Here is a 16,342-nt window from a genome sequence, read left to right as displayed (position 1 = left end):
GCTAACGCTAGGATTTAGGGGGTATTTTGGTACATACTCGGTAATATCATGTAAACGACTAAACGGTAATATACAAGATTTTGAAAGTCTGTGGTCATCCAACCACTCTAACTAAAGGTGTCCGCCATGCATTTAGATCAGTTTTGACTAAAAAATTCCTTCTATTTGAACATTAATTTTATTTGTGGTATAATTTAGATTAGATGATTTAAAAATAAAAATTCGATCGAATCTAATTTTAAGCGATTTGGATTGTATTGAATTATAGTTTTATAAATTGAAAAAAATTAAATATACATATAACAAGTTTTAACATTAAATTAATAACTAACAATGACATTACACGAAAAAACTGCTGCATATGAATGTTAAAAAAAGACAATATAAGCTGAATTGGCAGCTCTAGGTTAAAACAAGATTTGGTGTTTCATTAAACTCCCAAAAGGCAAGAAGGTCGTGAGCTATAAATGAATTTTCAGGTAAAATTCAATCCCAATAACACTATAGAAAACACAATACCAGGCTAGTTACAAAAGAATTCATTCAAGTGCAAGGAGTGGATTATGATGATACTTTAAGTCAAGTTATCAAAATGATTATTCTACGAGTAATGTTAGCATTAGCAGCGGCAAAAAATTGGCATTTGAAATAGCTGGACGTCAATACTGTAACACCCTACCACACAGAGTCTTATGCTTAAGTCATAAAATAGAGATGGTGAAGTATTATGACCTTTAAAAGTAAATTAGTAGCAGCGGCAAAAAATTGGCATTTGAAATAGCTGGACGTCAATACTGTAACACCCTACCACACAGAGTCTTATGCTTAAGTCGTAAAATAGAGATGGCAAAGTATTATGACCTTTAAAAGTAAAATAGTATATATAGGTATAAAGGAGTTTTATCTAGGAGCCTTTGAAACAAAAGTTAAATCAAAAGCGTAAAACAGAAAAGCGCATCACTCACATAAGAGATAAACGTAAACCAAAAGAGATAAGAGTAAAGCAAAACATAGATATATAAAAGAAGAGTGCCAAGATACAGATAACAAAGCTTCTGACTCGACTCGAGAAGTTAAGTTTGGCCAGCGCATATATACATATCATATATACATGTGAAACCCAAAAATACCCAAAATACTGTTTACAGAACTTGTTTCTCCAAGCCAACATTTAAGAAGGACAAAACATAATATATATACAGTGGAGTAATATAAATATGAACATATGCATTTAAAACCAAAATAAAACCCCAAACGGGTAGAGTTCTTCGCTTGCAGAAAGCTTCCAGTATGCCTCAGCGAGGGAGCCTCACGTCCTGCATCTGAAAATCACAAAATACGTATGGGGTGAGAACCAGAGGTTCTCAGCATGGTAACGGTGCCCACATAACTAACATATAATGTCCCAGAAAAGTCAGAGGTGAACCTAGAACTTCCAACACTCAGATTAAAACCTTAAAGATTAAACTGGAAACCATAAACAAGGTAATCGTCTAAGGCTCTTAGTTCTAACTCAATTACTAACTTAATTCCAATTCATTCTCTCGACCTCTCGACTTCTCCTAATCTTCCAAAACTCCGGTAGAACTGCCCTCGTCACTTCTCCGCCAGATAGTTATAACAGGTAGCAAGTATAGCAGGTAACATAATAATCACAAAGGCAAACCCAAGTAAGGCATAGCAAACAAAACAAACATATGCAGATGATGTGTAAGAACCGGAGTTTTCACGAATAAAATAATTTAAATGCCCAAATTAAGTTCCGAAAAGTTAGAATGAGAATTTGGGATTTAAATATGATTTTTGGACTCAGTAGGTCTTTCCGAGTCAGAAAATGTGTTTTCTGCGAAAAACTGTGAAAAACCGCAAACTGGCAGTTGAACCGGTCGAACCGGTTTAAGTCTGCCCGGTTCTGTGCAAGAAAAAGTGAAAACAGTCGAAAATCCTAGAAACATATTAGAAATGAAAAACCGGACATTAGTGTTAAATGTTTGGCCCAAAGTTAGGACGAACGGGCTAAAAAAGCTAACGGGTTAGACCAGACCCAAGTTGGGCCAAAACCCAACATATATAAGGGTTCATTAATGAACCCATTCAACACAACACACCCATAAACACACATACACCAGCTGCAAGAAGGAGAGGGGAGAAGAGAGAAGAAACACTATTCACCTCCTCCTTCAAAGCTCCATAACTTTTGATCCGAAGCTCCGATTGACGAGCCGTTTATGGCCACGCGAAGCTCTCATTGAGCTCTACGTTTCTATCTAAGTAAATTTGGTAAAAAACCGCATCTCAGTTCCCAGTTTTGTGCCCTAGATTTTTGCATTTTTGAGGTTATAATTTTGAGTAGATTTTGTGGTTTTGCTTGTTTAGGTGATCTCTAGTAGCAGGTAATTGTTATATTTTACCCCTAATCTTGTTGGGTAAGGTAAGGTTTTATTAAACCCTTGTGTTTAGTTGTTTTATGTATCTTAAGTTTTGATTTTGGTGATATATGTGTTGTTAGTTTGAGCTTTGGTGTTTGTTGGAGCTGGTTGAGGCTTTGGATCAAGTTTGGAGGTTTCGTTTTGGTGTTTGGAGTGTTTGGGAATCGGCCATGGTATGGTTTCGATTTTCATTATGTAATATGTAATGTTTTTGGAAACTTAGACTAGTTGACCCATAGGATAGGATTGAATTAAATTGGTTGTTGGAATTGTTGTATGATGATGATGTATAATGATTTGAGGATTTGAAATGTTGAATGATGAATTATGATGGATTGATGACTTTTGAGTATATTGATGAATTATGATGTTGTAATGCTAAATATGGTGTGAAATAATTAGATTGAGATGAAATGAGATTGGGTGTGATGTTTGGTATTGATAGATGATGAGAGTTGTGGTTTATTGTTGTTGATGAGGGTTATTGATGTTAATGATATATTATGATGTTGGTTGATGTTGGTGAATGTGTAGGTTGATTGTTGAAATATGAATATTTATAAGGATTGATAATGTTGAGGTAAATTGATGAGAAGTATGAATTTTTATTTTGAGGACAATTGGTGTAAATTTGAGTTATTAAGGATAATGAGAAGAATAAACGTTTTGATGGATTTAAGTAATATTGGGTATTGTTTGGTGATAATTATTGGAATTGATGAGGATTTGTATTGGTGTCGATGAGTATTTATGGTGATTAGTTATGTTGATGATTGATGGAAATGGTAATTGGTAATATTGATGTTAATGAGGTCCATGGAAATTGAGAAATGTGACTTTGGTTGGATCTAGAGTTGTTGAATGGTTTGGAAGGTTGTGTGATTGAGAAAATGGTTGAAGTAGTATTTGGTATGAATTTTGGGTTGTTTTGGTATGGTTGAAATGTGTTTGATTTGGTATTGGATTGAGGTTTGGTTAAAAATTGAGTTTTTGAGATTTTGGGTAAAAACATATTTTTAGTGAATTTTGATGGATCATAACTTGAGCCTCAGTTTTCAAAATTGGCTGGGATTTATTTTAAATTAAATTTCATTAAAAACTCTTCGAATTGATATAAAGTTTGTAAAATTTGGACTTTTGTAGAGGAAGTTATGATCGTTCAAAGTTTGGTGTCAAAATATGAAATTCTGCAGAGTTGCAGAATTTTGTGATTTCTGGTATGTGCGTACGCACAGCCTTGTGCGCACGCACACACCAAGGAAGTTTTACAACCTGTGCGTACACACAGCCCTGTGCGCACGTACACGTTGGGAAGGTCAGTCTGTTGGGGGCGCTAGCACAGCTTGTGCGAGTGAACAGACTTGTGAAATTTTGTACCTGTGCGTACGTACACCCCCTGTGTGTACGCACACTTTAAAAGTCTGCCTGGGTGTGCGAACGCACACACCTGTGCGTAAGCACATGCCCTATTTCAAAAATTTAAAACTTGTTTTCAACTATTTCACCTTCCCAGCAAGCTTGTAAGCCTCTGTAACACCATTTTAAGACTCTTGGGCTCAATTTTGGATATTGAAACATGGGAATGGTCCTAGGAGGTTTAGTTTTACTTTGATAAGTTAGCGAAGGGAGGTTTAGGTTTCTGGTATAGTGAGGATGAGTTGGTTGAGAGAGAAGGAAGAGTGGTGAATATGGTGATTGCTGACAACGAATTTGAGAAACTGATGAACTAAGGAGTTCGGAATGGAACTTATGAAGTAATGATGGTTGTGACGAGTATGAGTGGGAGTGTGTTTAGAGGAATGGCCTCTAAGATGGAATACGTGATTATGATATACATTGTTCTCCATCGTAGGGGCTGTGGTAGTCTCCCGCCTACGTTCGGATGTGAGAGTTGAAGTTGGGATTCTCACTCAAATTTTTCGCAACCAGAGGAAGGTGTTAGGGCACGCTCCCTCAGAATATTTCCCGCTGAAAGGAGATGGTGGTAGGACACTCATCCCTCAGAATTATTCCTCCTAAAAATGCGACTTCTCTCTGATTGCAAGGTGGTAGGGCACTAACCCATGGAATCATGCGGCAACCAGAGGAAGGTGGTAGGGCACGCTCCCTCGGAATATTTCCCTCTGAAAGGAGAAGGTGGTAGGGCACTCATCCCTCGAAATTTTCCTTCTTATGCGCAATAGAGTGACTAATCCGGGAGTAGTCGACCGGATTTTATGTCGGGTTTGGCGATAACCGACATGTGATATCACAGCCAATAGGACAGACATTCATCATATGCATCTTCTATATGCTTGCTTGCTTTGTTTACTTGAGTTTTTCTAATTGTATAACATGCCTACCTGCTTCTTGAACTACTTGTTGTATATGAATATTATCTGTGTTCTACTTGTTTGCATTAATTGTGATTGTCTGGTGCTGAGGAGGTTAGGTAGGCGGTGGCGATGGGATCGCACGGAGGTTAGGTTTGCGAGGGCTGTGGGATAGAGCGGTGTGATAAGTATTATTTAGAATTCCCCTAAGTTTAGATAACACGGTTTATGGTTTAAGTTCTTTAAATATTTATTTATTTTGTTCTAAGCTTGAATATCCGTATGTGATGTGAAGTTCTAGGATTTCCTTCGGCGTCCCGGAGCCTTACATCTTACATCATTGGGCACTGTTACCATACTGAGAACCTCCTCCATACTTTGTTGTTGTTTTTCAGATGCAGGTCGCAACCCACCTCAGCGAGTTGTCTGGATGGTGACAGAGGCGGAGGATCTAGATACCTTTTGAGTCTCTTGATTTATTTTGCTATACATCTCTTACTTTTGTATTTTATTTTGCCTAGAGGCATGTATTGAGAGAACAAAACTTGTATAAGTTGTTTTTACTATCTGGTTTCATATATGGTCTGTATATGGCTAGCTGGCTTAAACTCCACGAGCCGTGGCTAGATTCTTATAATATTATACTATGATATTTTGTTATTTGGTATCTATTTCTTGTACTTTAAGTTAGTAGCTTCGCTAGTACGTTTTGCGCTTTTCAAATACTATTAAATGAACTATATCCTTCATCAGGCTTCTAGAATATATTATTTCCTTCTATATATAAATATGTATAAGCCTTATGGTGAATTAAATTTGGGCAAGGCTTTCAGGTTTTTCCCCTTTCCCCCACCGTTATGCACACTCTCTCTCCCCCTTATCTATCTTTAATGAGCTGAAAGCTCATGGTAGGTGATTAAATAGGTTGGGTCTTAGGCCCAGTTTGGGCCCGGACCTATCAGTGCGGCTCGTTCGGCCAAATTTTGGGTCAACATGTTTAAAATTAGTGTTAAAATTCATATTTTAATTATTTCTACCTCATTAAATTAGAAAATTTAATTTTCTAATTTTTTAATAATAATTAATTTATTGGTTAATTATTTACTAATTACTCGGGGTTTACATCCTACCCCCTAACAAAAATTTCCGCCCTTGAAAATTCGCTCTCAAATCCCCATATACGCTCCCTCATATTCAACCGACATCTTATCATTCATTTTATCATTCTCCAACATCAATTTAACACCCTATTCCCAATTCAAGCCTAGGTCATACCCATTTGTTTCACTCTTAGTTTCGTCTAGCTCTTTCTCAATGACTACAAACTTTCTTACCCTTCAAGAGTTCTTAAAAATCAATTCCTTCTCGACTATGCCAAACACCAACCAATTCCTAAATCTCTTAATCTGGGTCAATCCATTATAACCTAAACTATGCACTCACACTTTCCATTTCTTGATCCTACGTCAATCCTCAAAACCATCCTATATCCCAAGTCTTCTTTCTCTCGTTACTACTACCCTAGAGCCATCAAAATCACCGTGCTTCTGCAGTGCCACTCTGATTATAAACTACTATGAACTCAAATATTCACTCGCTTCTACCAAAACATCTCCTTGAATCTTTTTACTTCTCTAACTAAAAGCCATTGACCTTTACTCTAGCTGCACGAGTTCAAATTCCTCTGGTGTCTCCACCACCAAGTCTATTACCACCTCCTTCGTTGTTTCTAGTTTGTTCACACCATCCCTTTTGCAGTAGCTCACACAACATCAAACATATTCTCCAGAGCAGCTTTAAAATCAACCATATAACTTCGCTCGCATCCATGAGATGCCCTTTGGGTCTTGTCCACACCGAATAATTAATATTAAGGTGGCCAGTCTTAATATCTCAAGTCTAGTGCTTCAATTTTCCAAAAGTATGCTCATAAATATTTATGCTATATATGTCAAGCAGACATCCTAAATAGCATATACACACAGCCAGAGTATGCTTAGAAGCATAATCAGTCCATCCCTTAGCCTCTACAGGAATGAACTATTCTAATACCATAATGTAACACCCTACTACACACAGTCTTATGCTTAAGTCATAAAATAAAGGTGGCGAGGTATTACGACCTTTAAAAGTAAAATAGTACATATAGGTATGAAGAAGTTTTATCTAGGAGCCTTTGAAACAAAAGTTAAATCAAAAGCGTTAAACAGAAAAATGCATCACTCACGTAAGAGATAAACGTAAACCAAAAGAGATAAGAGTAAAGCAAAACATAGATATATAAAAGAAGAGTGCCAAGATACAAATAACAAAGCTTCTGACTCGGCTCGCGAAGTTAAGTCTGGCTATAGCATATATACATGTGAAACCCAAAAATACCTAAAATACTATTTACAGAACTTATTTCTCCAAGTCAACCTCTAAGAGGGATATATATATATATATATATAACTATGTACATATACATTTAAAACCAAAATGAAACTCCAAACGGGTAGAGTTCTTCACTTGCAGAAAGCTTCCAGTATGCCTCAGCGAGGGAGCCTCACGTCCTGCATTTGAAAATCACAAAATATATATAGGGCGAGAATTGGAGGTTCTCAGCATGGTAACGGTGCCCATATAACTAATATATAATGTCCCAGGAAAGTCAGAGGCGATCCTAAAACTTCTGACACTCAGATTAAAAGCTTAAAGATTAAACTGTAAACCATAAACAAGGTAATCGTCTAAGGCTCTTAGTTATAACTCAATTACTAACTTAGTTCCAATTCATTCCTTCAACCTCTCGACTTCGCCCAATCCTCCAAAACTCTGGTGGAACTGCCCTCGTCACTCCTCCGCCAGACGAGGGGCATCTAGTTGCATAGACAAACAAAGCAGACAAAGACAAACACAAGTAGGATACAGTTATAACAGGTAGCAAGTATAGTAGGTAACATAATAATCACAAAGGCAAACCCAAGTAAGGCATAGCAAACAAAACAAAAATATACAGAAGATGTATGCCTGCCCTATATCTGATGAGTCTCATCTGTCGGTTATAAAGTCAAACCCGATATGTCCGGTAGCTAACTCTGGACAGAACACCACAACATAGGATAGGTATTACTCGTCAACCCATGCCCGCGTTTCACCGAAACCGGGGTAGGCATTACTCGTCTACCCAAGTAGGTGCCACATCCTTAACCCGAATACGAATTACTCGTCTATACACAGGCCAAGACTCGAATAGGACTTACTCGTCCATTCTCAGATAGAAATTGCTCGTCTACCATCGACATTACACGTCAGATAGGAATCACTTGTCTATACTTACAAACATAACTCGGGTAGGAATTACTCATTTACCCTCGCAGTCATAACTCGACATCTTAAAATAATCCATAATTAAACTCCATTCTCATCATTAATCATATCTCAATATCTCAAACTCACAATCATAGCCTGGATTGGAATTACTCGTCCATCCTTGCAATCACAACTTATCACTATCACTTCAATCATATTTCATTATTCTCAATATTGTCTTATTCTCTTAATGGCCTCATACATTACTTTCATCATCTTATCAACTCAAGTACCATCTTCTCCAACCTCTATTTTACCAAATCGTAACTCATTTCTAACCTGCCAAACTTACAAAAGTCCAAATCCTACATCTCCAAAAGACTGCAACACATCAAACACAGCTCCACATTCCCTCTCAACCAACCATACATCAATTTAAACAACCTCATACAAGAATTTCTCAATTATACAAACAAAATCATCAATTTACCACCGCATACATGTTCATTCTCATTATCCTCATGTATCATCATTAAAATCATTATTTATCACTCTATTCTCATCACAACCATCAATCACTAAATCTATACTCAACCTAATTTAACAATTATCATCAAGGCTACTAAACATTTAACATAACCATGCATTCCAACCTATCCTATAGTCATCTAACCTAAGTTTTCATAATACATTATATTTTAGTTACGAGAAACCGAAATCATATATTGGCCGATTTCTCTCTAATGCCGAAGCACCACAAAATACCTCCACTCCTCAAGTGTCCAAAGTCTCAAATCCTCACCGAACAAAGACCCAACCTCCATGGTCCACTTCCTAGTCACCAATATCATCCAATTTGTCTCCAACACCATTATTATTGTTCCAATTCACATTTACACAACCTAATTTCACCCAAATACACAACCACTAATTTCACTACCCAATCTCATTTAATTAAAGGATTCACAAGGGTTATGAGTTTCTTACCATTACCCACAAGCAATTGAACAAAATCCCGATAATTTCCGTTGTTAGAGTTTACCTAAATCATCAAAATTATTCAATTTTTAAATTCTCAAAACCTAACATTTTTGAAACTGAAAGAGGAGAAACTGGGAGCGAAAATACAGTAGTCTTACCTCATAGTTAAAATGGTTTTAAAGAGGATTCAGAGACGAACGCGTGGCCACTGATGGCTCGTCAATCAGAACTTCGGATTGAAAGTTATGGCAAATTGAAAGCAATTAGGTTTTTTCCCTTTCCCCCACCGTTCTACACTCTCTCTCCTTTATCTATAAATGAGCTGAAAGCTCATGGAAAGTGATTAAATAGGTTAGGCCTTGGGCTCAGACTTACTGGTTCGGTCCATTCATCCTAATTTTGGGCCAAAACTTTTAAAATTAGTGTTAAACTTTATAGTTTAATTATTTCTATCTCATTAAATTATAAAATTTAATTTTCTAATTTTTTTAATAATAATTAATTTATTAGTTAATTATTTACCAAGGTTTACAAATACTGCCTTCCTTAACAGAAATTTGGACAAGGAAGTTTATATAAGGATACCATCCAGTTTGGCTGTGTCACAATCAGGTTTGGTTTGTAAATTGAAAAAGTCTTTATATGGGTTTAAGTAAGCCAGCAGAAAATAGAACATTAAGCTCACTTAGACTCTTGTTGATGCTAGTTATAAACAGGTTTTTATGATCATTCCCTCTCCATTAAAAAACAATCCGAAAGTTTCACTACTATTCTAGTATATGTGAATGACTTGGTTTTAATTGAGGATGATATTAGCAAAATCAATTCCATCAAGCAAATTTTGGATGAAAAATTCAAAATAAAGGATTTTTGTGATCTCAAGTACTTCTTGGAAATGGGAGTAGCATGCTCTAACTCTGGAATTCACATTTATCAGGGATACACCATGAACCTTCTCAAGGATTTTGGTTATCTAGATTGCAAGTCTCTCTCCACTTCATTTGATTATAGTCAGAAACTATCAGGTACCATTTTAACGGACAACACTATTTACAAATAGCTCACTGGCCGACTCTTTTACCTCACAAACACTAGTCCCGATATTTCTTATTATGTGGAACGTTTGAGCCTGTTTTTGAACTGTGCAACCGCTTCTCACCTACTTTTTGCGTACTCGATATTTAAAAGGCAGATCTGTAACTAGCATATTCAAAAACACCACTCGAAGATCTGTTTACTATATCCGCCATTTTGAGAAATCAATAAATTACCAAGTAATAAGGATTCAGATCTTCTTCTTCCTTTTAACTCGTTGATCAAAATAGTTATGTTCACCAAGAAAAAATCTTGCGAAATAGCCTCTCATCAAACTCTATTGGATGTGTTTGAAGGAAGAGGTAAGAAATGGAAAAAGAAAATGTCGAAGTAAAAATAAGGGAAAGAAAGAAAACGTTATTGGAAACTATTGGCAATTCACAACTTTTTAATTCGATTCACAACTTGGTCCAGCCTCATCGCACCATAAAAAATATCCCATGTCCTAAGCTATTCAACCAAGAGTGAAAGAAGAAGAGTGAAAGTTGAGAGAGGGAGAAAAATTGGTTCTTCTCGTTTTGAAAATTTCAAATGAATAAAAATAGAAAACTGAAAAAAAATGTGTTGTGGTTAACCTTATGTACTCCTATTATAATTAACGGTAATGCTAGGGAGACAAAAAAACAGCCAAAACTTACTTTATTTAATGTGTTGTGGTGATAACACGCGCGTCACTTTACCGTTTCCAAAGCGCGCTCTCACTCACCATTATGGAAGACACTTCTTCTTCTTCACGTTCCTCCTTCTCCTCCTCTTCCTTCTTCTTCTTCTCCTTTTTCTTTGCGTTTCTCCTCCTTTTTCTTCGCGTGTTTTATCTTCATCGTTGTTTTTTTATTACTATTGTTGTTGCTGCATTTTTTCCTCCTCCTCTTTCTATTGATTTTGCAATATTATATTTTTTTTTCTTTGTTTAATTTTTTCTCCCAAGAAGAATTATAAGAAAACGAAATAAGAAGATGAGGAAGAAGAAGCAGTAGAAGATGAAGAGGCAATAGAAGATGAAGAGGAGGAAGAGAAAGAGTTTTAAATTATGCAGAACTTATCAGAATAAAAATACACCCAAAAATTTTTAAAATACATCCAAATATCTTCGTATTACACCCAAATATCTTCGTGTTACACCCAAATTTGCTGCAAATACAGAAAAATATTTTCTCTAATGCTGCGTTTTTTTCTTCTTCTTTTTTTCTTTATTTCTTTCTTTCTTTTAGTTAAATGAATGTAAGTTCATCCTCTTTCAAGTAATTTTGCAGCATTATGTATTTCTTCTTCTTCTTTGTTTGATTTTTTTGTTTTTATTCTTGTTAAGAGAGTAAATAAGAAGAAACTTGAGAAGGTAAAATAAAAAGAAAAGATGAATAAGAAAAAAAAGAAGAAAAAGATTGTGATGATTAAAAAAAAAGAAGAAACAGTAGAAGATGAGAAGGAGGGAGAGGAAGAGTTTTGAATTATGCAAAACTTATCAGAATAAAAATACACCCAAAAATTCTTAAAATACACCCAAATATCTTCGTATTACACCCAAATATCTTCGTACTACACCCAAATTTGCTGCAAATACAGAAAAATATTTTCTCTAATACTGCATTTTTTTCTTCTTCTTCTTTTTCCTTATTTCTTTCTTTCTTTTAGTTAAATGAATGTAAGTTCATCCTCTTTCAAGTAATTTTGTAGCATTATGTGTTTCTTCTTCTTTGTTTGATTTTTTTATTTTTATTCTTGTTAAGAGAGTAAAACAAGAAGAAACTTGAGAAGGTAATATAAAAAAAAAGATGAATAAGAAAAAAAAGAAGAAGATGGTGATGATGATTAAAAAAAAGAAGAAACAGTAGAAGATGAGAAGGAGGAAGAGGAAGAGTTTTGAACTATGCATAACTTATCAGAATAAAAATACACCCAAAAATTCTTAAAATACACCCAAATATCTTCGTACTACACCCAAATTTGCTGCAGAAAAATCTTTCCTCTAATGCTATATTTTTTCTTTTAAATTGAACCACACCTTAGCCTTGGATTCAAAACCCTAATTAATTTCGTTCTGATTCAATTGACAATCTGAACCTGAATTATTTATTATTTTCAACAAATGAGATAACTGATGATGAAGGAGAAAGAGAAAAGAAAAAGAGAAGAAGAAAGTTCAATGAAAAAAGGAGGAGGAAGAGGTGGTGTTGATGACAATGATAACGAGAGAGAAAAATTATGAAAAAGAAGAAGAAGAGGCACGAAGAAAGAAGAAGAGGCACGGAGAAAGAAGAAGAAGGAGAAGAAAAATAGGAGGCACAGAGAAAGAAAAAGAAGAAGAAAAAGAGGCACAGAAAAAAACGTGAAAAACGTGTGAATATAAATGACTTGTTTGACTTTTATGGAAAAACATTTGTATGTGGAGAATAACTCTAAAAAAATAATCAGAAATATCAAATTCACAAAATTATAGCCAACTAAGGCTATGCCATATGCACAATCATGTAAAATTTTTTGGTCACGAATATAGGGCATTTACACCGTTCACTCATAGAAGTCACTATTTATCAAAATTGAAGCAAACACCGCCCCTCTTTCGTGGATGTATGGGTTTTATTTCTTTTATATCTTCGTCGGTCTCAACGGGTAATGCTAACTTTGATTTTAAATGACTTCGACCACAGTTTTCTATGCACAAAACATCCATCTGCTTTAAATCTTCTAGTTCGGACTCCTACTTGCATCATAAATCTAGTCACGTAGTAAATATTATAGTGATTTTTTCATCTATTCAATTTCCATCTCTCTTATTAAATCATTCTTATTAAGCTCGACTGCCCATCTACATTTTATACTTCTAATCTTATTCTGCTTTCACAAGGTATCACGAAGGTATATGTTACCTGGCTAAGGATTCGATGGTCCCAGAACGTTTGAACCATTAAATGGTCCCATAACAAAACATGTTTTTAAAGTTTTCTTAACAACTGCTACATAGTCCTTTAACTAATTTCAATTACAAATTAACCCCATATATTTTATTTAATTATAAAAACTGTTTTTTATTTTATAAATTATTATTTTATCAATCATCTATTATGTTTATTAACAATCAAAAATAAAAACAATAACGAATTATATCTTCCATTGATTGTAATAAAGCTTTTGGCCATTCCAATGGATTAAAAGTTTATATTTGATCCATGACGTTCGTCCCGAGCCGTGAAATCGTGTTTCATTGAAAACCAATCGATTGGATTATCAAAACAATCGATTGAATTATAACTCAATCAATTAGATTACAATGTATCACAAAACAATCTATTGAAAATTGCAAGGCAGCATGGTTTTCGCATAAATCAATTCATTGGTCATATGACCCAATCGATTGAACGATGAATAAAAAGTGGATTTTTGTAATTCAATCGATTTTTTATACTCTCCAATCGATTGAATACTTGAAAACAACCCGAGGTCTCACAATTCAATCGATTGGTTTTGTTACTCAATCGATTGAATTCACCAAAACAATATGGATTGACCAAATTCAATCGATTGGAAAGCAATGTAAATGATTTTTTTTCTAAATTCAATCGATTGAAATTTGAAATGTGCTATCTATTAAACCAGAAAACCATGCGTATTCACACCCAGTCTCTCCCCGTTTTGAAACGTAAGAACACCATTTCGGTTCCTCTCTCCTCTCTCTAAAATCCAGAAAGCTTCTCACTTCTTCTTCTCCAATCTCACCAACATCCACTCCAAACTACATACATAATATAAACCCTTATCCAAATCCTTACCAAATCCACCAAACCAATATTCCCATAATGGCCAGAACAAAGAATGTCAAAAGAGCTAGGGTTGAGGGAGAAAGCTCTGCCTCCACCAGACTAATTGCTTCATCCCATTACATGGCAAGGTGGCTGCCGTCTCCGAGGACATTGAACAACTATGTGGAGAAGTTTGAGTCAAGGGCAATTGTTCCTCCCAGGTATATAACAGCCGAGTTCATTCATAATAGACATTATAATTTGGTGTGGAATGCTTTGCAAACACAGCACTTAACTGATTTTGTACAAACTAAGGATGATTATTACCCGCACTTGGTTAGGGCTGTTTATAGTACTTTAAATTATGTTTTTCCTGAACCTGATGAAGAGGGTGAGGTAATGCCGCTGATTGAGTTTGATTTAGGGTCACAGCATTATAGAGTTACTTTGGAACAATTAGCTGAACAATGAAATTTAGTTTATCACGGGGCAAAATTTACTGGAGGTATTGCGGTAGATGAGGAATGGGGTGAATATAATAGATTGGTTGATTTGCAGAGTCTACAGTATGAGAATCCACATATAGATGCTAGAGGTAATATAAGTTGCAGTGGGTTGGGTAATGAGCAGCGTATATTGATGTATTTGTTTTCATACATGTTGATTCCAAGAAAACATAACCATGGAATCTTGTTTAACGAAGATATTCTAGTGCTTTGGGCTATGGTGACTGGAAAGGAGATAAACTGGCCTTATTTTATGGTTCATCATATGCTTGAAATGAAGAAAGGAAAATCAAGTGTTGGTTTAGGATATGCTTGCCATTGGACCAAGATTTTCACCTGGCTTGGAATTGACTTGGGTGAAGAGAAAAGTGTCTCCTTGAGTAATGTAGCCAAGATTGATGACAACACTCTAAGACAGATGGGAAGCGATTCGGATGCCCAAGAACCTCAGAGCCAAGGACAACCACAAGACCCTGAGGTGCAAGCATAATCACAGGAACCCCCATCACCACCCCCCTCCTTCGCCATCAATGCGAGATTTGATGGATGAATTGCGAAGCATGAGAGTATATATGGAGGAGCAATTTGCTGATATGAGGCAGCGTCAAGACAGGCAAACTGAAGCTATCAATCGTCAAGGAGAAGCAATTGATCTTCTATACACTAATCTAGGCATCACAAACCCAAGGGGCATCATCCCAAGGCCTGGACCATGAAGAAATTTTGTCGAAGAATGAAGAAATTCTTTTATCAGTTATGAATGTGTCATTGTGTGTATGATATTGGGGTTGCTTGTGTTTGAGACTTATGTTTAGAAATTTGATGAATTTGGCTTATTAAAATCATTGATGAAGGATCTAAATTTACTGTATTTTTTTGTTGACATTCCAAATTGGGCAATAGATAAGTTAATTCATGCTAAGTTCTGAAACTTGTTGAATTGGATTTGATATTTGAGGAAACCTTGAGGAATTTACTGCTTATGTTGCATTCATGTTATTGCCTTTCTTTTGTAGTATCTTTTAAAAAAAGCTTTTGGATTTTATCAGCTATTTTTTGTTAATGGCCTTGCTGGATTGAATTTAGTTATTTATATTTATTAATGCCCCAATTTTTTTATATTTTGAGTTTTTGGATATTCTTTTTCGTTTGATGGTGAAATTGAATCGAATCAATTTCTTATGTGGAGTGGTTACTGCAAATTTCTCAGTTCTTGATATCAATTGATATGCATTCAATCGATTTCATTAGAAAACCAATTGATTTAAAAATGCTTGCAATCAGGTATTTGTATAGATACAATCGATTGTTTTGGTTGTGCAATCAATTGATGTATACTCAATTGCTGATTCAATCGATTGTTTTTTTAGTGCAATCGATTAAAGCACACTTAATTACTATTTCAATCGATTGTTTTGTTATTGTAATCGATTGAAGTACACTTAATTACTGTTTCAATCAATTAGTTTATTAGTGCAATCGATTGAATTATCCTCAATTAATGATTGAATCGATTGTACTGTTATTGTAATCGATTGAATTACACTTAATTACTGTTTCAATCGATTGGGTTGTTAGTGCAATCGATTAAAGTACACTTACTTACTGTTTCATTCGATTGTTTTGTTAGTGCCTATCAACTAGCATTGAAACTGTTTTTATTTGATTATTAACGATCCATCTAATCTTATTATTATTATTATTATTTGAGTATTTATCATGTTTGGGGGCTGGCCATTCGGCCATGCCTGGACCTTTTGTTCATATGTATTTTCAACGGTGGAGTTTCTACACACCATAGATTAAGGTGTGGAGCTCTGCTGTTCTTCATGAATTAATTCAATTACTATTGTTCTTCTATTCAATTCACGCCTACTTCTTCTCTGAGATATTCATTCGTTCTTTAACTTGATGAATGTGATGATCCGTGACACTCATCATCATTCTCACCTATGAACATGTGCCTGACAACCACCTCTGTTCTACTAGCA

The sequence above is a fragment of the Arachis ipaensis genome, chromosome B01, assembly GCF_000816755.2.
Source record: "Arachis ipaensis cultivar K30076 chromosome B01, Araip1.1, whole genome shotgun sequence".
Classification (NCBI taxonomy): domain Eukaryota; kingdom Viridiplantae; phylum Streptophyta; class Magnoliopsida; order Fabales; family Fabaceae; genus Arachis; species Arachis ipaensis.
This window is presented reverse-complemented; position numbering follows the sequence as displayed.